Consider the following 24395-nt stretch of genomic DNA (forward strand, 5'->3'; position numbering starts at 1 on the left):
GGCATGTGAAACCCGCATGTGGAGCATTCGTTTGTGTGGGATGCTCTACCAGGATCATTCCTAGATAATGCACTCAAAGGGCACTAAGCATAGAGTGTGAAAACTGAGTTTCCTTGAGAGTTGCTTGGAAGCCTGATGGTGTGTGAAGTTAGTGAGCCAAATGGAGTTGTTCTCCCACAAGAACCACTCGGCTGATCCTTCTTCAATATGCCCTTTTCAACATACAGTGTTTCCTTGATTGAATTAGCTCTCACACCAATATTTGCGTCCAGAGCCTTTGCATTGAGGGCTATCTGAAAACGGCTGTGGCGCTGAAGTTGCCAGTGAATGTGGAGTTGGTGGCATGTGAAACCCGCATGTGGAGCATTCGTTTGTGTGGGATGCTCACCTAGCTTCATTTCAGTCCTAGGCACTCAAAGGGCACTAAGCATAGAGTGTGAAAACTGAGTTTCCTTGAGAGCTGCTTGGAAGCCTGATGGTGTGTGAAGTTAGTGAGCCAAATGGAGTTGTTCTCCCACAAGAACCACTCGGCTGATCCTTCTTCAATATGCCCTTCACCAACATGCAGTGTTTCCTTGATTGAATTAGCTCTCACACCAATATTTGCGTCTAGAGCCTTTGCATTGAGGGCTATCTGAAAACAGCTGTGGCGCTGAAGTTGCCTGAGAATGTGGAGTTGGTGGCATGTGAAACCCGCATGTGGAGCATTCGTTTGTGTGGGATGCTCACCAAGTTTCATTTCAGTCATACGCACTCAAAGGGCACTAAGCATAGAGTGTGAAAACTGAGTTTCCTTGAGAGCTGCTTGGAAGCCTGATGGTGTGTGAAGTTAGTGAGCCAAATGGAGTTGTTCTCCCACAAGAACCACTCGGCTGATCCTTATTCAATATGCCCTTTTCAACATACAGTGTTTCCTTGATTGAATTAGCTCTCACACCAATATTTGCGTCCAGAGCCTTTGCATTGAGGGCCATCTGAAAACGGCTGTGGCGCTGAAGTTGCCTGAGAATGTGGAATTGGTGGCACGTGAAACCTGCATGTGGAGCATTCGTTTGTGTGGGATGCTATACCAGGTTCATTCCTAGATAATGCACTAAAGGGCACTAAGCATAGAGTGTGAAAACTGAGTTTCCTTGAGAGCTGCTTGGAAGCCTGATGGTGTGTGAAGTTAGTTAGCTAAATGGAGTTGTTCTCCCACAAGAACCACTCGGCTGATCCTTCATCAATATGCCCTTCACAAACATGCAGTGTTTTTCTTGATTGAATTAGCTCTCACACCAATATTTTCGTCTAGAGCCTTTGCATTGAGGGCTATCTGAAAACGGCTGTGGCGCTGAAGTTGCCTGTGAATGTGGAGTTGGTGGCATGTGAAACCCGCATGTGGAGCATTCGTTTGTGTGGGATGCTCTACCAGGATCATTCCTAGATAATGCACTCAAAGGGCACTAAGCATAGAGTGTGAAAACTGAGTTTCCTTGAGAGTTGCTTGGAAGCCTGATGGTGTGTGAAGTTAGTGAGCCAAATGGAGTTGTTCTCCCACAAGAACCACTCGGCTGATCCTTCTTCAATATGCCCTTTTCAACATACAGTGTTTCCTTGATTGAATTAGCTCTCACACCAATATTTGCGTCCAGAGCCTTTGCATTGAGGGCTATCTGAAAACGGCTGTGGCGCTGAAGTTGCCAGTGAATGTGGAGTTGGTGGCATGTGAAACCCGCATGTGGAGCATTCGTTTGTGTGGGATGCTCACCTAGCTTCATTTCAGTCCTAGGCACTCAAAGGGCACTAAGCATAGAGTGTGAAAACTGAGTTTCCTTGAGAGCTGCTTGGAAGCCTGATGCTGTGTGAAGTTAGTGAGCCAAATGGAGTTGTTCTCCCACAAGAACCACTCGGCTGATCCTTCTTCAATATGCCCTTCAGCAACATGCAGTGTTTCATTGATTGCATTAGCTCTCACACCAATATTTGGGTCTAGAGCCTTTGCATTGAGGGCTATCTGAAAACGGCTGTGGCGCTGAAGTTGCCTGGGAATGTGGAATTGGTGGCATGTGAAACCTGCATGTGGAGCATTCGTTTGTGTGGGATGCTCTACCAGGTTCATTTCTAGATAATGCACTAAAGGGCACTAAGCATAGAGTGTGAAAACTGAGTTTCCTTGAGAGCTGCTTGGAAGCCTGATGGTGTGTGAAGTTAGTGAGCAAAATGGAGTTGTTCTCCCACAAGAACCACTCGGCTGATCCTTCTTCAATATGCCCTTCACCAACATGCAGTGTTTCCTTGATTGAATTAGCTCTCACACCAATATTTGCGTCTAGAGCCTTTGCATTGAGGGCTATCTGAAAACGGCTGTGGCGCTGAAGTTGCCTGAGAATGTGGAGTTGGTGGCATGTGAAACCCGCATGTGGAGCATTCGTTTGTGTGGGATGCTCTACCAGGTTCATTCCTAGATAATGCACTCAAAGGGCACTAAGCATAGAGTGTGAAAACTGAGTTTCCTTGAGAGCTGCTTGGAAGCCTGATGGTGTGTGAAGTTAGTGAGCCAAATGGAGTTGTTCTCCCACAAGAACCACTCGGCTGATCCTTCTTCAATATGCCCTTCACCAACATGCAGTGTTTCCTTGATTGAATTAGCTCTCACACCAATATTTGCGTCTAGAGCCTTTGCATTGAGGGCCATCTGAAAACGGCTATGGCGCTGAAGTTGCCTGAGAATGTGGAGTTGGTGGCATGTGAAACCCGCATGTGGAGCATTCGTTTGTGTGGGATGCTCTACCAGGTTCATTCCTAGATAATGCACTCAAAGGGCACTAAGCATAGAGTGTGAAAACTGAGTTTCCTTGAGAGCTGCTTGGAAGCCTGATGGTGTGTGAAGTTAGTGAGCAAAATGGAGTTGTTCTCCCACAAGAACCACTCGGCTGATCCTTCTTCAATATGCCCTTCACCAACATGCAGTGTTTCCTTGATTGAATTAGCTCTCACACCAATATTTGCGTCTAGAGCCTTTGCATTGAGGGCCATCTGAAAACGGCTATGGCGCTGAAGTTGCCTGAGAATGTGGAGTTGGTGGCATGTGAAACCCGCATGTGGAGCATTCGTTTGTGTGGGATGCTCTACCAGGATCATTCCTAGATAATGCACTCAAAGGGCACTAAGCATAGAGTGTGAAAACTGAGTTTCCTTGAGAGTTGCTTGGAAGCCTGATGGTGTGTGAAGTTAGTGAGCCAAATGGAGTTGTTCTCCCACAAGAACCACTCGGCTGATCCTTCTTCAATATGCCCTTTTCAACATACAGTGTTTCCTTGATTGAATTAGCTCTCACACCAATATTTGCGTCCAGAGCCTTTGCATTGAGGGCTATCTGAAAACGGCTGTGGCGCTGAAGTTGCCAGTGAATGTGGAGTTGGTGGCATGTGAAACCCGCATGTGGAGCATTCGTTTGTGTGGGATGCTCACCTAGCTTCATTTCAGTCCTAGGCACTCAAAGGGCACTAAGCATAGAGTGTGAAAACTGAGTTTCCTTGAGAGCTGCTTGGAAGCCTGATGGTGTGTGAAGTTAGTGAGCCAAATGGAGTTGTTCTCCCACAAGAACCACTCGGCTGATCCTTCTTCAATATGCCCTTCACCAACATGCAGTGTTTCCTTGATTGAATTAGCTCTCACACCAATATTTGCGTCTAGAGCCTTTGCATTGAGGGCTATCTGAAAACGGCTGTGGCGCTGAAGTTGCCTGAGAATGTGGAGTTGGTGGCATGTGAAACCCGCATGTGGAGCATTCGTTTGTGTGGGATGCTCACCAAGTTTCATTTCAGTCATACGCACTCAAAGGGCACTAAGCATAGAGTGTGAAAACTGAGTTTCCTTGAGAGCTGCTTGGAAGCCTGATGGTGTGTGAAGTTAGTGAGCCAAATGGAGTTGTTCTCCCACAAGAACCACTCGGCTGATCCTTATTCAATATGCCCTTTTCAACATACAGTGTTTCCTTGATTGAATTAGCTCTCACACCAATATTTGCGTCCAGAGCCTTTGCATTGAGGGCCATCTGAAAACGGCTGTGGCGCTGAAGTTGCCTGAGAATGTGGAATTGGTGGCACGTGAAACCTGCATGTGGAGCATTCGTTTGTGTGGGATGCTATACCAGGTTCATTCCTAGATAATGCACTAAAGGGCACTAAGCATAGAGTGTGAAAACTGAGTTTCCTTGAGAGCTGCTTGGAAGCCTGATGGTGTGTGAAGTTAGTTAGCTAAATGGAGTTGTTCTCCCACAAGAACCACTCGGCTGATCCTTCATCAATATGCCCTTCACAAACATGCAGTGTTTTTCTTGATTGAATTAGCTCTCACACCAATATTTTCGTCTAGAGCCTTTGCATTGAGAGCTATCTGAAAACGGCTGTGGCGCTGAAGTTGCCTGTGAATGTGGAGTTGGTGGCATGTGAAACCCGCATGTGGAGCATTCGTTTGTGTGGGATGCTCACCTAGCTTCATTTCAGTCCTAGGCACTCAAAGGGCACTAAGCATAGAGTGTGAAAACTGAGTTTCCTTGAGAGCTGCTTGGAAGCCTGATGGTGTGTGAAGTTAGTGAGCCAAATGGAGTTGTCCTCCCACAAGAACCACTTGGCTGATCCTTCTTCAATGTGCCCTTCACCAACATGCAGTGTTTCCTTGATTGAATTAGCTCTCACACCAATATTTGCGTCTAGAGCCTTTGCATTGAGGGCCATCTGAAAACGGCTATGGCGCTGAAGTTGCCTGTGAATGTGGAGTTGGTGGCATGTGAAACCCGCATGTGGAGCATTCGTTTGTGTAGGATGCTCTACCAGGTTCATTCCTAGATAATGCACTCAAAGGGCACTAAGCATAGAGTGTGAAAACTGAGTTTCCTTGAGAGTTGCTTGGAAGCCTGATGGTGTGTGAAGTTAGTGAGCCAAATGGAGTTGTTCTCCCACAAGAACCAATCGGCTGATCCTTATTCAATATGCCCTTTTCAACATACAGTGTTTCCTTGATTGAATTAGCTCTCACACCAATATTTGCGTCTAGAGCCTTTGCATTGAGGGCTATCTGAAAACGGCTGTGGCGCTGAAGTTGCCTGAGAATGTGGAGTTGGTGGCATGTGAAACCCGCATGTGGAGCATTCGTTTGTGTGGGATGCTCTACCAGGTTCATTCCTAGATAATGCACTCAAAGGGCACTAAGCATAGAGTGTGAAAACTGAGTTTCCTTGAGAGCTGCTTGGAAGCCTGATGGTGTGTGAAGTTAGTGAGCCAAATGGAGTTGTTCTCCCACAAGAACCACTCGGCTGATCCTTCTTCAATATGCCCTTCACCAACATGCAGTGTTTCCTTGATTGAATTAGCTCTCACACCAATATTTGCGTCTAGAGCCTTTGCATTGAGGGCTATATGAAAACGGCTGTGGCGCTGAAGTTGCCTGAGAATGTGGAGTTGGTGGCGTGTGAAACCCGCATGTGGAGCATTCGTTTGTGTGGGATGCTCACCAAGCTTCATTTCAGTCCTAGGCACTCGAAGGGCACTAAGCATAGAGTGTGAAAACTGAGTTTCCTTGAGAGCTGCTTGGAAGCCTGATGCTGTGTGAAGTTAGTGAGCCAAATGGAGTTGTTCTCCCACAAGAACCACTCGGCTGATCCTTCTTCAATATGCCCTTCAGCAACATGCAGTGTTTCATTGATTGCATTAGCTCTCACACCAATATTTGGGTCTAGAGCCTTTGCATTGAGGGCTATCTGAAAACGGCTGTGGCGCTGAAGTTGCCTGGGAATGTGGAATTGGTGGCATGTGAAACCTGCATGTGGAGCATTCGTTTGTGTGGGATGCTCTACCAGGTTCATTTCTAGATAATGCACTAAAGGGCACTAAGCATAGAGTGTGAAAACTGAGTTTCCTTGAGAGCTGCTTGGAAGCCTGATGGTGTGTGAAGTTAGTGAGCAAAATGGAGTTGTTCTCCCACAAGAACCACTCGGCTGATCCTTCTTCAATATGCCCTTCACCAACATGCAGTGTTTCCTTGATTGAATTAGCTCTCACACCAATATTTGCGTCTAGAGCCTTTGCATTGAGGGCCATCTGAAAACGGCTATGGCGCTGAAGTTGCCTGAGAATGTGGAGTTGGTGGCATGTGAAACCCGCATGTGGAGCATTCGTTTGAGAGGGATGCTATACCAGGTTCATTCCTAGATAATGCACTCAAAGGGCACTAAGCATAGAGTGTGAAGACTGAGTTTCCTTGAGAGTTGCTTGGAAGCCTGATGGTGTGTGAAGTTAGTGAGCCAAATGGAGTTGTTCTCCCACAAGAACCACTCGGCTGATCCTTCTTCAATATGCCCTTTTCAACATACAGTGTTTCCTTGATTGAATTAGCTCTCACACCAATATTTGCGTCCAGAGCCTTTGCATTGAGGGCTATCTGAAAACGGCTGTGGCGCTGAAGTTGCCAGTGAATGTGGAGTTGGTGGCATGTGAAACCCGCATGTGGAGCATTCGTTTGTGTGGGATGCTCACCTAGCTTCATTTCAGTCCTAGGCACTCAAAGGGCACTAAGCATAGAGTGTGAAAACTGAGTTTCCTTGAGAGCTGCTTGGAAGCCTGATGGTGTGTGAAGTTAGTGAGCCAAATGGAGTTGTTCTCCCACAAGAACCACTCGGCTGATCCTTCTTCAATATGCCCTTCACCAACATGCAGTGTTTCCTTGATTGAATTAGCTCTCACACCAATATTTGCGTCTAGAGCCTTTGCATTGAGGGCTATCTGAAAACGGCTGTGGCGCTGAAGTTGCCTGAGAATGTGGAGTTGGTGGCATGTGAAACCCGCATGTGGAGCATTCGTTTGTGTAGGATGCTCACCAAGTTTCATTTCAGTCATACGCACTCAAAGGGCACTAAGCATAGAGTGTGAAAACTGAGTTTCCTTGAGAGCTGCTTGGAAGCCTGATGGTGTGTGAAGTTAGTGAGCCAAATGGAGTTGTTCTCCCACAAGAACCACTCGGCTGATCCTTATTCAATATGCCCTTTTCAACATACAGTGTTTCCTTGATTGAATTAGCTCTCACACCAATATTTGCGTCCAGAGCCTTTGCATTGAGGGCCATCTGAAAACGGCTGTGGCGCTGAAGTTGCCTGAGAATGTGGAATTGGTGGCACGTGAAACCTGCATGTGGAGCATTCGTTTGTGTGGGATGCTCACCAGGTTCATTCCTAGATAATGCACTAAAGGGCACTAAGCATAGAGTGTGAAAACTGAGTTTCCTTGAGAGCTGCTTGGAAGCCTGATGGTGTGTGAAGTTAGTTAGCTAAATGGAGTTGTTCTCCCACAAGAACCACTCGGCTGATCCTTCATCAATATGCCCTTCACAAACATGCAGTGTTTTTCTTGATTGAATTAGCTCTCACACCAATATTTTCGTCTAGAGCCTTTGCATTGAGGGCTATCTGAAAACGGCTGTGGCGCTGAAGTTGCCTGTGAATGTGGAGTTGGTGGCATGTGAAACCCGCATGTGGAGCATTCGTTTGTGTGGGATGCTCTACCAGGATCATTCCTAGATAATGCACTCAAAGGGCACTAAGCATAGAGTGTGAAAACTGAGTTTCCTTGAGAGTTGCTTGGAAGCCTGATGGTGTGTGAAGTTAGTGAGCCAAATGGAGTTGTTCTCCCACAAGAACCACTCGGCTGATCCTTCTTCAATATGCCCTTTTCAACATACAGTGTTTCCTTGATTGAATTAGCTCTCACACCAATATTTGCGTCCAGAGCCTTTGCATTGAGGGCTATCTGAAAACGGCTGTGGCGCTGAAGTTGCCAGTGAATGTGGAGTTGGTGGCATGTGAAACCCGCATGTGGAGCATTCGTTTGTGTGGGATGCTCACCTAGCTTCATTTCAGTCCTAGGCACTCAAAGGGCACTAAGCATAGAGTGTGAAAACTGAGTTTCCTTGAGAGCTGCTTGGAAGCCTGATGGTGTGTGAAGTTAGTGAGCCAAATGGAGTTGTTCTCCCACAAGAACCACTCGGCTGATCCTTCTTCAATATGCCCTTCACCAACATGCAGTGTTTCCTTGATTGAATTAGCTCTCACACCAATATTTGCGTCTAGAGCCTTTGCATTGAGGGCTATCTGAAAACGGCTGTGGCGCTGAAGTTGCCTGAGAATGTGGAGTTGGTGGCGTGTGAAACCCGCATGTGGAGCATTCGTTTGTGTGGGATGCTCACCAAGCTTCATTTCAGTCATACGCAGTCAAAGAGCACTAAGCATAGAGTGTGAAAACTGAGTTTCCTTGAGAGCTGCTTGGAAGCCTGATGCTGTGTGAAGTTAGTGAGCCAAATGGAGTTGTTCTCCCACAAGAACCACTCGGCTGATCCTTCTTCAATATGCCCTTCAGCAACATGCAGTGTTTCATTGATTGCATTAGCTCTCACACCAATATTTGGGTCTAGAGCCTTTGCATTGAGGGCTATCTGAAAACGGCTGTGGCGCTGAAGTTGCCTGGGAATGTGGAATTGGTGGCATGTGAAACCTGCATGTGGAGCATTCGTTTGTGTGGGATGCTCTACCAGGTTCATTTCTAGATAATGCACTAAAGGGCACTAAGCATAGAGTGTGAAAACTGAGTTTCCTTGAGAGCTGCTTGGAAGCCTGATGGTGTGTGAAGTTAGTGAGCCAAATGGAGTTGTTCTCCCACAAGAACCACTCGGCTGATCCTTCTTCAATATGCACTTCAGCAACATGCAGTGTTTCCTTGATTGAATTAGCTCTCACACCAATATTTGCGTCTAGAGCCTTTGCATTGAGGGCCATCTGAAAACGGCTATGGCGCTGAAGTTGCCTGTGAATGTGGAGTTGGTGGCATGTGAAACCCGCATGTGGAGCATTCGTTTGTGTAGGATGCTCTACCAGGTTCATTCCTAGATAATGCACTCAAAGGGCACTAAGCATAGAGTGTGAAAACTGAGTTTCCTTGAGAGTTGCTTGGAAGCCTGATGGTGTGTTAAGTTAGTGAGCCAAATGGAGTTGTTCTCCCACAAGAACCAATCGGCTGATCCTTATTCAATATGCCCTTTTCAACATACAGTGTTTCCTTGATTGAATTAGCTCTCACACCAATATTTGCGTCTAGAGCCTTTGCATTGAGGGCTATCTGAAAACGGCTGCGGCGCTGAAGTTGCCTGAGAATGTGGAGTTGGTGGCATGTGAAACCCGCATGTGGAGCATTCGTTTGTGTGGGATGCTCTTCCAGGTTCATTCCTAGATAATGCACTCAAAGGGCACTAAGCATAGAGTGTGAAAACTGAGTTTCCTTGAGAGCTGCTTGGAAGCCTGATGGTGTGTGAAGTTAGTGAGCCAAATGGAGTTGTTCTCCCACAAGAACCACTCGGCTGATCCTTCTTCAATATGCCCTTCACCAACATGCAGTGTTTCCTTGATAGAATTAGCTCTCACACCAATATTTGCGTCTAGAACCTTTGCATTGAGGGCTATCTGAAAACGGCTGTGGCGCTGAAGTTGCCCTAGAATGTGGAGTTGTTGGCATGTGAAACCCGCATGTGGAGCATTCGTTTGTGTGGGATGCTCTACCAGGTTCATTCCTAGATAATGCACTCAAAGGGAACTAAGCATAGAGTGTGAAAACTGAGTTTCCTTGAGAGCTGCTTGGAAGCCTGATGGTGTGTGAAGTTAGTGAGCCAAATGGAGTTGTTCTCCCACAAGAACCACTCGGCTGATCCTTATTCAATATGCCCTTTTCAACATACAGTGTTTCCTTGATTGAATTAGCTCTCACACCAATATTTGCGTCCAGAGCCTTTGCATTGAGGGCTATCTGAAAACGGCTGTGGCGCTGAAGTTGCCTGAGAATGTGGAGGTGGTGGCATGTGAAACCCGCATGTGGAGCATTCGTTTGTGTGGGATGCTCACCTAGCTTCATTTCAGTCCTAGGCACTCAAAGGGCACTAAGCATAGAGTGTGAAAACTGAGTTTCCTTGAGAGCTGCTTGGAAGCCTGATGGTGTGTGAAGTTAGTGAGCCAAATGGAGTTGTCCTCCCACAAGAACCACTTGGCTGATCCTTCTTCAATGTGCCCTTCACCAACATGCAGTGTTTCCTTGATTGAATTAGCTCTCACACCAATATTTGCGTCTAGAGCCTTTGCATTGAGGGCCATCTGAAAACGGCTATGGCGCTGAAGTTGCCTGTGAATGTGGAGTTGGTGGCATGTGAAACCCGCATGTGGAGCATTCGTTCGTGTGGGATGCTCTACCAGGTTCATTCCTAGATAATGCACTCAAAGGGCACTAAGCATAGAGTGTGAAAACTGAGTTTCCTTGAGAGCTGCTTGGAAGCCTGATGGTGTGTGAAGTTAGTGAGCCAAATGGAGTTGTTCTCCCACAAGAACCACTCGGCTGATCCTTCTTCAATATGCCCTTCACCAACATGCAGTGTTTCCTTGATTGAATTAGCTCTCACACCAATATTTGCGTCTAGAGCCTTTGCATTGAGGGCTATCTGAAAACGGCTGTGGCGCTGAAGTTGCCTGAGAATGTGGAGTTGGTGGCGTGTGAAACCCGCATGTGGAGCATTCGTTTGTGTGGGATGCTCACCAAGCTTCATTTCAGTCCTAAGCACTCGAAGGGCACTAAGCATAGAGTGTGAAAACTGAGTTTCCTTGAGAGCTGCTTGGAAGCCTGATGCTGTGTGAAGTTAGTGAGCCAAATGGAGTTGTTCTCCCACAAGAACCACTCGGCTGATCCTTCTTCAATATGCCCTTCAGCAACATGCAGTGTTTCATTGATTGCATTAGCTCTCACACCAATATTTGGGTCTAGAGCCTTTGCATTGAGGGCTATCTGAAAACGGCTGTGGCGCTGAAGTTGCCTGAGAATGTGGAATTGGTGGCATGTGAAACCTGCATGTGGAGCATTCGTTTGTGTGGGATGCTCTACCAGGTTCATTTCTAGATAATGCACTAAAGGGCACTAAGCATAGAGTGTGAAAACTGAGTTTCCTTGAGAGCTGCTTGGAAGACTGATGGTGTGTGACGTCAGTGAGCCAAATGGAGTTGTTCTCCCACAAGAACCACTCGGCTGATCCTTCTTCAATATGCCCTTCACCAACATGCAGTGTTTCCTTGATTGAAATAGCTCTCACACCAATATTTGCGTCTAGAGCCTTTGCATTGAGGGCTATCTGAAAATGGCTGTGGCGCTGAAGTTGGCTGGGAATCTGGAGTTGGTGGCATGTGAAACCCGCATGTGGAGCATTCGTTTGTGTGGGATGCTCACCTAGCTTCATTTCAGTCCTAGGCACTCAAAGGGCACTAAGCATAGAGTGTGAAAACTGAGTTTCCTTGAGAGCTGCTTGGAAGCCTGATGGTGTGTGAAGTTAGTGAGCCAAATGGAGTTGTTCTCCCACAAGAACCACTCGGCTGATCCTTCTTCAATATGCCCTTCACCAACATGCAGTGTTTCCTTGATTGAATTAGCTCTCACACCAATATTTGGGTCTAGAGCCTTTGCATTGAGGGCCATCTGAAAACGGCTGTGGCGCTGAAGTTGCCTGAGAATGTGGAGTTGGTGGCATGTGAAACCCGCATGTGGAGCATTCGTTTGTGAGGGATGCTCTACCAGGTTAATTTCTAGATAATGCACTCAAAGGGCACTAAGCATAGAGTGTGAAAACTGAGTTTCCTTGAGAGCTGCTTGGAAGCCTGATGCTGTGTGAAGTTAGTGAGCCAAATGGAGTTGTTCTCCCACAAGAACCACTCAGCTGATCCTTCTTCAATATGCCCTTCACCAACATGCAGTGTTTCCTTGATTGAAATAGCTCTCACACCAATATTTGCGTCCAGAGCCTTTGCATTGAGGGCTATCTGAAAACGGCTGTGGCGCTGAAGTTGCCTGAGAATGTGGAGTTGGTGGCATGTGAATCTCGCATGTGGAGCATTCGTTTGTGTGGGATGCTCTACCAGGTTCATTCCTAGATAATGCACTAAAGGGCACTAAGCATAGAGTGTGAAAACTGAGTTTCCTTGAGAGCTGCTTGGAAGCCTGATGGTATGTGAAGTTAGTGAGCCAAATGGAGTTGTTCTCCCACAAGAACCACTCGGCTGATCCTTCTTCAATATGCCCTTCACCAACATGCAGTGTTTCCTTGATTGAATTAGCTCTCACACCAATATTTGCGTCTAGAGCCTTTGCATTGAGGGCTATCTGAAAACGGCTGTGGCGCTGAAGTTGCCTGAGAATGTGGAGTTGGTGGCATGTGAAACCCGCATGTGGAGCATTCGTTTGTGTAGGATGCTCTACCAGGTTCATTCCTAGATAATGCACTAAAGGGCACTAAGCATAGAGTGTGAAAACTGAGTTTCCTTGAGAACTGCTTGGAAGCCTGATGGTGTGTGAAGTTAGTGAGCCAAATGGAGTTGTTCTCCCACAAGAACCACTCGGCTGATCCTTCTTCAATATGCCCTTCACCAACATGCAGTGTTTCCTTGATTGAATTAGCTCTCACACCAATATTTGGGTCTAGAGCCTTTGCATTGAGGGCCATCTGAAAACGGCTGTGGCGCTGAAGTTGCCTGAGAATGTGGAATTGGTGGCACGTGAAACCTGCATGTGGAGCATTCGTTTTTGTGGGATGCTATACCAGGTTCATTCCTAGATAATGCACTAAAGGGCACTAAGCATAGAGTGTGAAAACTGAGTTTCCTTGAGAGCTGCTTGGAAGCCTGATGGTGTGTGAAGTTAGTTAGCTAAATGGAGTTGTTCTCCCACAAGAACCACTCGGCTGATCCTTCTTCAATATGCCCTTCACCAACATGCAGTGTTTCCTTGATTGAAATAGCTCTCACACCAATATTTGCGTCCAGAGCCTTTGCATTGAGGGCTATCTGAAAACGGCTGTGGCGCTGAAGTTGCCTGTGAATGTGGAGTTGGTGGCATGTGAAACCCGCATGTGGAGCATTCGTTTGTGAGGGATGCTCTACCAGGTTCATTTCTAGATAATGCACTCAAAGGGCACTAAGCATAGAGTGTGAAAACTGAGTTTCCTTGAGAGCTGCTTGGAAGCCTGATGGTGTGTGAAGTTAGTGAGCCAAATGGAGTTGTTCTCCCACAAGAACCACTCGGCTGATCCTTCTTCAATATGCCCTTCACCAACATGCAGTGTTTCCTTGATTGAAATAGCTCTCACACCAATATTTGCGTCCAGAGCCTTTGCATTGAGGGCTATCTGAAAACGGCTGTGGCGCTGAAGTTGCCTGAGAATGTGGAGTTGGTGGCATGTGAATCTCGCATGTGGAGCATTCGTTTGTGTGGGATGCTCTACCAGGTTCATTCCTAGATAATGCACTAAAGGGCACTAAGCATAGAGTGTGAAAACTGAGTTTCCTTGAGAGCTGCTTGGAAGCCTGATGGTATGTGAAGTTAGTGAGCCAAATGGAGTTGTTCTCCCACAAGAACCACTCGGCTGATCCTTCTTCAATATGCCCTTCACCAACATGCAGTGTTTCCTTGATTGAATTAGCTCTCACACCAATATTTGCGTCTAGAGCCTTTGCATTGAGGGCTATCTGAAAACGGCTGTGGCGCTGAAGTTGCCTGAGAATGTGGAGTTGGTGGCATGTGAAACCCGCATGTGAAGCATTCGTTTGTGTGGGATTCTCTACCAAGTTCATTCCTAGATAATGCACTCAAAGGGCACTAAGCATAGAGTGTGAAAACTGAGTTTCCTTGAGAGCTGCTTGGAAGCCTGATGGTGTGTGAAGTTAGCGAGAAAAATGGAGTTGTTCTCCCACAAGAACCACTCGGCTGATCCTTCTTCAATATGCCCTTTTCAACATACAGTGTTTCCTTGATTGAATTAGCTCTCACACCAATATTTGCGTCTAGAGCCTTTGCATTGAGGGCTATCTGAAAACGGCTGTGGCGCTGAAGTTGCCTGAGAATGTGGAGTTGGTGGCATGTGAAACCCGCATGTGGAGCATTCGTTTGTGTGGGATGCTCACCTAGCTTCATTTCTGTCCTAGGCACTCAAAGGGCACTAAGCATAGAGTGTGAAAACTGAGTTTCCTTGAGAGCTGCTTGGAAGCCTGATGCTGTGTGAAGTTAGTGAGCCAAATGGAGTTGTTCTCCCACAAGAACCACTTGGCTGATCCTTCTTCAATGTGCCCTTCACCAACATGCAGTGTTTCCTTGATTGAATTAGCTCTCACACCAATATTTGCGTCTAGAGCCTTTGCATTGAGGGCTATCTGAAAACGGCTGTGGCGCTGAAGTTGCCTGAGAATGTGGAGTTGGTGGCATGTGAAACCCGCATGTGGAGCATTCGTTTGTGTGGCATGCTTTTCCAGGTTCATTCCTAGATAATGCACTCAAAGGGCACTAAGAATAGAGTGTGAAAACTGAGTTTCCTTGAGAGCTGCTTGGAAGCCTGATGGTGTGTGAAGTTAGTGAGCCAAAGGGAGTTGTTCTCCCACAAGAACCACTCGGCTGATCCTTCTTCAATATGCCCTTCAGCAACATGCAGTGTTTCCTTGATTGAATTAGCTCTCACACCAATATTTGCGTCTAGAGCCTTTGCATTGAGGGCCATCTGAAAACGGCTATGGCGCTGAAGTTGCCTGTGAATGTGGAGTTGGTGGCATGTGAAACCCGCATGTGGAGCATTCGTTTGTGTGGGATGCTCTACCAGGTTCATTCCTAGATAATGCACTCAAAGGGCACTAAGCATAGAGTGTGAAAACTGAGTTTCCTTGAGAGTTGCTTGGAAGCCTGATGGTGTGTGAAGTTAGTGAGCCAAATGGAGTTGTTCTCCCACAAGAACCAATCGGCTGATCCTTCTTCAATATGCCCTTTTCAACATACAGTGTTTCCTTGATTGAATTAGCTCTCACACCAATATTTGCGTCTAGAGCCTTTGCATTGAGGGCTATCTGAAAACGGCTGTGGCGCTGAAGTTGCCTGAGAATGTGGAGTTGGTGGCATGTGAAACCCGCATGTGGAGCATTCGTTTGTGTGGGATGCTCTTCCAGGTTCATTCCTAGATAATGCACTCAAAGGGCACTAAGCATAGAGTGTGAAAACTGAGTTTCCTTGAGAGCTGCTTGGAAGCCTGATGGTGTGTGAAGTTAGTGAGCCAAATGGAGTTGTTCTCCCACAAGAACCACTCGGCTGATCCTTCTTCAATATGCCCTTCACCAACATGCAGTGTTTCCTTGATTGAATTAGCTCTCACACCAATATTTGCGTCTAGAGCCTTTGCATTGAGGGCTATCTGAAAACGGCTGTGGCGCTGAAGTTGCCTGAGAATGTGGAGTTGTTGGCATGTGAAACCCGCATGTGGAGCATTCGTTTGTGTGGGATGCTCTACCAGGTTCATTCCTAGATAATGCACTCAAAGGGCACTAAGCATAGAGTGTGAAAACTGAGTTTCCTTGAGAGCTGCTTGGAAGCCTGATGGTGTGTGAAGTTAGTGAGCCAAATGGAGTTGTTCTCCCACAAGAACCACTCGGCTGATCCTTCTTCAATATGCCCTTCACCAACATGCAGTGTTTCCTTGATTGAATTAGCTGTCACACCAATATTTGCGTCTAGAGCATTTGCATTGAGGGCTATCTGAAAACGGCTGTGGCGCTGAAGTTGCCTGAGAATGTGGAGTTGGTGGCATGTGAAACCCGCATGTGAAGCATTCGTTTGTGTGGGATGCTCTACCAGGTTCATTCCTAGATAATGCACTCATAGGGCACTAAGCATAGAGTGTGAAAACTGAGTTTCCTTGAGAGCTGCTTGGAAGCCTGATGGTGTGTGAAGTTAGTGAGCCAAATGGAGTTGTTCTCCCACAAGAACCACTCGGCTGATCCTTCTTCAATATGCCCTTCACCAACATAAAGTGTTTCCTTGATTGAAATAGCTCTCACACCAATATTTGCGTCTAGAGCCTTTGCATTGAGGGCCATCTGAAAACGGCTATGGCGCTGAAGTTGCCTGAGAATGTGGAGTTGGTGGCATGTGAAACCCGCATGTGGAGCATTCGTTTGTGTGGGATGCTCTACCAGGATCATTCCTAGATAATGCACTAAAGGGCACTAAGCATAGAGTGTGAAAACTGAGTTTCCTTGAGAGCTGCTTGGAAGCCTGATGGTGTGTGAAGTTAGTGAGCCAAATGGAGTTGTTCTCCCACAAGAACCACTCGGCTGATCCTTCTTCAATATGCCCTTTTCAACATACAGTGTTTCCTTGATTGAATTAGCTCTCACACCAATATTTGCGTCTAGAGCCTTTGCATTGAGGGCTATCTGAAAACGGCTGTGGCGCTGAAGTTGCCTGTGAATGTGGAGTTGGTGGCATGTGAAACCCGCATGTGGAGCATTCGTTTGTGTGGGATGCTCACCTAGCTTCATTTCAGTCCTAGGCACTCAAAGGGCACTAAGCATAGAGTGTGAAAACTGAGTTTCCTTGAGAGCTGCTTGGAAGCCTGATGCTGTGTGAAGTTAGTGAGCCAAATGGAGTTGTCCTCCCACAAGAACCACTTGGCTGATCCTTCTTCAATATGCCCTTCACCAACATGCAGTGTTTCCTTGATTGAATTAGCTCTCACACCAATATTTGCGTCTAGAGCCTTTGCATTGAGGGCTATCTGAAAACGGCTGTGGCGCTGAAGTTGCCTGAGAATGTGGAGTTGGTGGCATGTGAAACCCGCATGTGGAGCATTCGTTTGTGTGGCATGCTTTTCCAGGTTCATTCCTAGATAATGCACTCAAAGGGCACTAAGAATAGAGTGTGAAAACTGAGTTTCCTTGAGAGCTGCTTGGAAGCCTGATGGTGTGTGAAGTTAGTGAGCCAAAGGGAGTTGTTCTCCCACAAGAACCACTCGGCTGATCCTTCTTCAATATGCCCTTCAGCAACATGCAGTGTTTCCTTGATTGAATTAGCTCTCACACCAATATTTGCGTCTAGAGCCTTTGCATTGAGGGCCATCTGAAAACGGCTATGGCGCTGAAGTTGCCTGTGAATGTGGAGTTGGTGGCATGTGAAACCCGCATGTGAAGCATTCGTTTGTGTGGGATGCTCTACCAGGTTCATTCCTAGATAATGCACTCATAGGGCACTAAGCATAGAGTGTGAAAACTGAGTTTCCTTGAGAGCTGCTTGGAAGCCTGATGGTGTGTGAAGTTAGTGAGCCAAATGGAGTTGTTCTCCCACAAGAACCACTCGGCTGATCCTTCTTCAATATGCCCTTCACCAACATAAAGTGTTTCCTTGATTGAAATAGCTCTCACACCAATATTTGCGTCTAGAGCCTTTGCATTGAGGGCCATCTGAAAACGGCTATGGCGCTGAAGTTGCCTGAGAATGTGGAGTTGGTGGCATGTGAAACCCGCATGTGGAGCATTCGTTTGTGTGGGATGCTCTACCAGGATCATTCCTAGATAATGCACTCAAAGGGCACTAAGCATAGAGTGTGAAAACTGAGTTTCCTTGAGAGCTGCTTGGAAGCCTGATGGTGTGTGAAGTTAGTGAGCCAAATGGAGTTGTTCTCCCACAAGAACCACTCGGCTGATCCTTCTTCAATATGCCCTTTTCAACATACAGTGTTTCCTTGATTGAATTAGCTCTCACACCAATATTTGCGTCTAGAGCCTTTGCATTGAGGGCTATCTGAAAACGGCTGTGGCGCTGAAGTTGCCTGTGAATGTGGAGTTGGTGGCATGTGAAACCCGCATGTGGAGCATTCGTTTGTGTGGGATGCTCACCTAGCTTCATTTCAGTCCTAGGCACTCAAAGGGCACTAAGCATAGAGTGTGAAAACTGAGTTTCCTTGAGAGCTGCTTGGAAGCCTGATGTTGTGTGAATTTAGTGAGCCAAATGGAGTTGTCCTCCCACAAGAACCACTTGGCTGATCCTTCTTCAATGTGCCCTTCACCAACATGCAGTGTTTCCTTGATTGAATTAGCTCTCACACCAATATTTGCGTCTAGAGCCTTTGCATTGAGGGCTATCTGAAAACGGCTGTGGCGCTGAAGTTGCCTGAGAATGTGGAGTTGTTGGCATGTGAAACCCGCATGTGGAGCATTCGTTTGTGTGGGATGCTCTACCAGGTTCATTCCTAGATAATGCACTCAAAGGGCACTAAGCATAGAGTGTGAAAACTGAGTTTCCTTGAGAGCTGCTTGGAAGCCTGATGGTGTGTGAATTTAGCGAGAAAAATGGAGTTGTTCTCCCACAAGAACCACTCGGCTGATCCTTCTTCAATATGCCCTTCACCAACATGCAGTGTTTCCTTGATTGAATTAGCTCTCACACCAATATTTGCGTCTAGAGCCTTTGCATTGAGGGCCATCTGAAAACGGCTGTGGCGCTGAAGTTGCCTGTGAATGTGGATTTGGTGGCATGTGAAACCCGCATGTGGAGCATTCGTTTGTGTAGGATGCTCTACCAGGTTCATTCCTAGATAATGCACTAAAGGGCACTAAGCATAGAGTGTGAAAACTGAGTTTCCTTGAGAGTTGCTTGGAAGCCTGATGGTGTGTGAAGTTAGTGAGCCAAATGGAGTTGTTCTCCCACAAGAACCACTCGGCTGATCCTTCTTCAATATGCCCTTTTCAACATACAGTGTTTCCTTGATTGAATTAGCTCTCACACCAATATTTGCGTCTAGAGCCTTTGCATTGAGGGCTATCTGAAAACGGCTGTGGCGCTGAAGTTGCCTGAGAATGTGGAGTTGGTGGCATGTGAAACCCGCATGTGGAGCATTCGTTTGTGTGGGATGCTCACCTAGCTTCATTTCTGTCCTAGGCACTCAAAGGGCACTAAGCATAGAGTGTGAAAACTGAGTTTCCTTGAGAGCTGCTTGGAAGCCTGATGCTGTGTGAAGTTAGTGAGCCAAATGGAGTTGTTCTCCCACAAGAACCACTTGACTGATCCTTCTTCAATGTGCCCTTCACCAACATGCAGTGTTTCCTTGATTGAATTAGCTCTCACACCAATATTTGCGTCCAGAGCCTTTGCATTGAGGGCTATCTGAAAACGGCTGTGGCGCTGAAGTTGCCTGAGAATGTGGAGTTGGTGGCATGTGAAACCCGCATGTGGAGCATTCGTTTGTGTGGCATGCTCTTCCAGGTTCATTCCTAGATAATGCACTCAAAGGGCACTAAGCATAGAGTGTGAAAACTGAGTTTCCTTGAGAGCTGCTTGGAAGCCTGATGGTGTGTGAAGTTAGTGAGCCAAAGGGAGTTGTTCTCCCACAAGAACCACTCGGCTGATCCTTCTTCAATATGCCCTTCAGCAACATGCAGTGTTTCCTTGATTGAATTAGCTCTCACACCAATATTTGCGTCTAGAGCCTTTGCATTGAGGGCCATCTGAAAACGGCTATGGCGCTGAAGTTGCCTGTGAATGTGGAGTTGGTGGCATGTGAAACCCGCATGTGGAGCATTCGTTTGTGTAGGATGATCTACCAGGTTCATTCCTAGATAATGCACTCAAAGGGCACTAAGCATAGAGTGTGAAAACTGAGTTTCCTTGAGAGCTGCTTGGAAGCCTGATGGTGTGTGAAGTTAGTGAGCCAAATGGAGTTGTCCTCCCACAAGAACCACTTGGCTGATCCTTCTTCAATGTGCCCTTCACCAACATGCAGTGTTTCCTTGATTGAATTAGCTCTCACACCAATATTTGCGTCTAGAGCCTTTGCATTGAGGGCCATCTGAAAACGGCTGTGGCGCTGAAGTTGCCTGTGAATGTGGATTTGGTGGCATGTGAAACCCGCATGTGGAGCATTCGTTTGTGTAGGATGCTCTACCAGGTTCATTCCTAGATAATGCACTAAAGGGCACTAAGCATAGAGTGTGAAAACTGAGTTTCCTTGAGAGTTGCTTGGAAGCCTGATGGTGTGTGAAGTTAGTGAGCCAAATGGAGTTGTTCTCCCACAAGAACCACTCGGCTGATCCTTCTTCAATATGCCCTTTTCAACATACAGTGTTTCCTTGATTGAATTAGCTCTCACACCAATATTTGCGTCTAGAGCCTTTGCATTGAGGGCTATCTGAAAACGGCTGTGGCGCTGAAGTTGCCTGAGAATGTGGAGTTGGTGGCATGTGAAACCCGCATGTGGAGCATTCGTTTGTGTGGGATGCTCACCTAGCTTCATTTCTGTCCTAGGCACTCAAAGGGCACTAAGCTTAGAGTGTGAAAACTGAGTTTCCTTGAGAGCTGCTTGGAAGCCTGATGCTGTGTGAAGTTAGTGAGCCAAATGGAGTTGTTCTCCCACAAGAACCACTTGGCTGATCCTTCTTCAATATGCCCTTCACCAACATGCAGTGTTTCCTTGATTGAATTAGCTCTCACACCAATATTTGCGTCCAGAGCCTTTGCATTGAGGGCTATCTGAAAACGGCTGTGGCGCTGAAGTTGCCTGAGAATGTGGAGTTGGTGGCATGTGAAACCCGCATGTGGAGCATTCGTTTGTGTGGCATGCTCTTCCAGGTTCATTTCTAGATAATGCACTCAAAGGGCACTAAGAATAGAGTGTGAAAACTGAGTTTCCTTGAGAGCTGCTTGGAAGCCTGATGGTGTGTGAAGTTAGTGAGCCAAAGGGAGTTGTTCTCCCACAAGAACCATTCGGCTGATCCTTCTTCAATATGCCCTTCAGCAACATGCAGTGTTTCCTTGATTGAATTAGCTCTCACACCAATATTTGCGTCTAGAGCCTTTGCATTGAGGGCCATCTGAAAACGGCTATGGCGCTGAAGTTGCCTGTGAATGTGGAGTTGGTGGCATGTGAAACCCGCATGTGGAGCATTCGTTTGTGTAGGATGCTCTACCAGGTTCATTCCTAGATAATGCACTCAAAGGGCACTAAGCATAGAGTGTGAAAACTGAGTTTCCTTGAGAGTTGCTTGGAAGCCTGATGGTGTGTGAAGTTAGTGAGCCAAATGGAGTTGTTCACCCACAAGAACCACTCGGCTGATCCTTATTCAATATGCCCTTTTCAACATACAGTGTTTCCTTGATTGAATTAGCTCTCACACCAATATTTGCGTCTAGAGCCTTTGCATTGAGGGCTATCTGAAAACGGCTGTGGCGCTGAAGTTGCCTGTGAATGTGGAGTTGGTGGCATGTGAAACCCGCATGTGGAGCATTCGTTTGTGTGGGATGCTCTTCCAGGTTCATTCCTAGATAATGCACTCAAAGGGCACTAAGCATAGAGTGTGAAAACTGAGTTTCCTTGAGAGCTGCTTGGAAGCCTGATGGTGTGTGAAGTTAGTGAGCCAAATGGAGTTGTTCTCCCACAAGAACCACTCGGCTGATCCTTCTTCAATATGCCCTTCACCAACATGCAGTGTTTCCTTGATTGAATTAGCTCTCACACCAATATTTGCGTCTAGAGCCTTTGCATTGAGGGCTATCTGAAAACGGCTGTGGCGCTGAAGTTGCCTGAGAATGTGGAGTTGTTGGCATGTGAAACCCGCATGTGGAGCATTCGTTTGTGTGGGATGCTCTACCAGGTTCATTCCTAGATAATGCACTCAAAGGGCACTAAGCATAGAGTGTGAAAACTGAGTTTCCTTGAGAGCTGCTTGGAAGCCTGATGGTGTGTGAAGTTAGTGAGCCAAATGGAGTTGTTCTCCCACAAGAACCACTCGGCTGATCCTTCTTCAATATGCCCTTCACCAACATGCAGTGTTTCCTTGATTGAATTAGAAGTCACACCAATATTTGCGTCTAGAGCCTTTGCATTGAGGGCTATCTGAAAACGGCTGTGGCGCTGAAGTTGCCTGTGAATGTGGAGTTGGTGGCATGTGAAACCCGCATGTGAAGCATTCGTTTGTGTGGGATGCTCTACCAGGTTCATTCCTAGATAATGCACTCATAGGGCACTAAGCATAGAGTGTGAAAACTGAGTTTCCTTGAGAGCTGCTTGGAAGCCTGATGGTGTGTGAAGTTAGTGAGCCAAATGGAGTTGTTCTCCCACAAGAACCACTCGGCTGATCCTTCTTCAATATGCCCTTCACCAACATGCAGTGTTTCCTTGATTGAAATAGCTCTCACACCAATATTTGCGTCTAGAGCCTTTGCATTGAGGGCCATCTGAAAACGGCTGTGGCGTTGAAGTTGCCTGAGAATGTGGAGTTGGTGGCATGTGAAACCCGCATGTGGAGCATTCGTTTGTGTGGGATGCTCTACCAGGATCATTCCTAGATAATGCACTCAAAGGGCACTAAGCATAGAGTGTGAAAACTGAGTTTCCTTGAGAGCTGCTTGGAAGCCTGATGGTGTGTGAAGTTAGTGAGCCAAATGGAGTTGTTCTCCCACAAGAACCACTCGGCTGATCCTTCTTCAATATGCCCTTTTCAACATACAGTGTTTCCTTGATTGAATTAGCTCTCACACCAATATTTGCGTCTAGAGCCTTTGCATTGAGGGCTATCTGAAAACGGCTGTGGCGCTGAAGTTGCCTGAGAATGTGGAGTTGGTGGCATGTGAAACCCGCATGTGGAGCATTCGTTTGTGTGGGATGCTCACCTAGCTTCATTTCTGTCCTAGGCACTCAAAGGGCACTAAGCATAGAGTGTGAAAACTGAGTTTCCTTGAGAGCTGCTTGGAAGCCTGATGCTGTGTGAAGTTAGTGAGCCAAATGGAGTTGTTCTCCCACAAGAACCACTTGGCTGATCCTTCTTCAATGTGCCCTTCACCAACATGCAGTGTTTCCTTGATTGAATTAGCTCTCACACCAATATTTGCGTCCAGAGCCTTTGCATTGAGGGCTATCTGAAAACGGCTGTGGCGCTGAAGTTGCCTGAGAATGTGGAGTTGGTGGCATGTGAAACCCGCATGTGGAGCATTCGTTTGTGTGGCATGCTCTTCCAGGTTCATTCCTAGATAATGCACTCAAAGGGCACTAAGCATAGAGTGTGAAAACTGAGTTTCCTTGAGAGTTGCTTGGAAGCCTGATGGTGTGTGAAGTTAGTGAGCCAAATGGAGTTGTTCTCCCACAAGAACCAATCGGCTGATCCTTATTCAATATGCCCTTTTCAACATACAGTGTTTCCTTGATTGAATTAGCTCTCACACCAATATTTGCGTCTAGAGCCTTTGCATTGAGGGCTATCTGAAAACGGCTGTGGCGCTGAAGTTGCCTGTGAATGTGGAGTTGGTGGCATGTGAAACCCGCATGTGGAGCATTCGTTTGTGTGGGATGCTCTTCCAGGTTCATTCCTAGATAATGCACTCAAAGGGCACTAAGCATAGAGTGTGAAAACTGAGTTTCCTTGAGAGCTGCTTGGAAGCCTGATGGTGTGTGAAGTTAGTGAGCCAAATGGAGTTGTTCTCCCACAAGAACCACTCGGCTGATCCTTCTTCAATATGCCCTTCACCAACATGCAGTGTTTCCTTGATTGAATTAGCTCTCACACCAATATTTGCGTCTAGAGCCTTTGCATTGAGGGCTATCTGAAAACGGCTGTGGCGCTGAAGTTGCCTGAGAATGTGGAGTTGGTGGCATGTGAAACCCGCATGTGGAGCATTCGTTTGTGTGGGATGCTCTACCAGGTTCATTCCTAGATAATGCACTCAAAGGGCACTAAGCATAGAGTGTGAAAACTGAGTTTCCTTGAGAGTTGCTTGGAAGCCTGATGGTGTGTGAAGTTAGTGAGCCAAATGGAGTTGTTCTCCCACAAGAACCAATCGGCTGATCCTTATTCAATATGCCCTTTTCAACATACAGTGTTTCCTTGATTGAATTAGCTCTCACACCAATATTTGCGTCTAGAGCCTTTGCATTGAGGGCTATCTGAAAACGGCTGTGGCGCTGAAGTTGCCTGTGAATGTGGAGTTGGTGGCATGTGAAACCCGCATGTGGAGCATTCGTTTGTGTGGGATGCTCTTCCAGGTTCATTCCTAGATAATGCACTCAAAGGGCACTAAGCATAGAGTGTGAAAACTGAGTTTCCTTGAGAGCTGCTTGGAAGCCTGATGGTGTGTGAAGTTAGTGAGCCAAATGGAGTTGTTCTCCCACAAGAACCACTCGGCTGATCCTTCTTCAATATGCCCTTCACCAACATGCAGTGTTTCCTTGATTGAATTAGCTCTCACACCAATATTTGCGTCTAGAGCCTTTGCATTGAGGGCTATCTGAAAACGGCTGTGGCGCTGAAGTTGCCTGAGAATGTGGAGTTGGTGGCATGTGAAACCCGCATGTGGAGCATTCGTTTGTGTGGGATGCTCTACCAGGTTCATTCCTAGATAATGCACTCAAAGGGCACTAAGCATAGAGTGTGAAAACTGAGTTTCCTTGAGAGCTGCTTGGAAGCCTGATGGTGTGTGAAGTTAGTGAGCCAAATGGAGTTGTTCTCCCACAAGAACCAATCGGCTGATCCTTATTCAATATGCCCTTTT

This window comes from Ochotona princeps, chromosome 3, assembly GCF_030435755.1.
Source record: "Ochotona princeps isolate mOchPri1 chromosome 3, mOchPri1.hap1, whole genome shotgun sequence".
NCBI classification, from domain to species: domain Eukaryota; kingdom Metazoa; phylum Chordata; class Mammalia; order Lagomorpha; family Ochotonidae; genus Ochotona; species Ochotona princeps.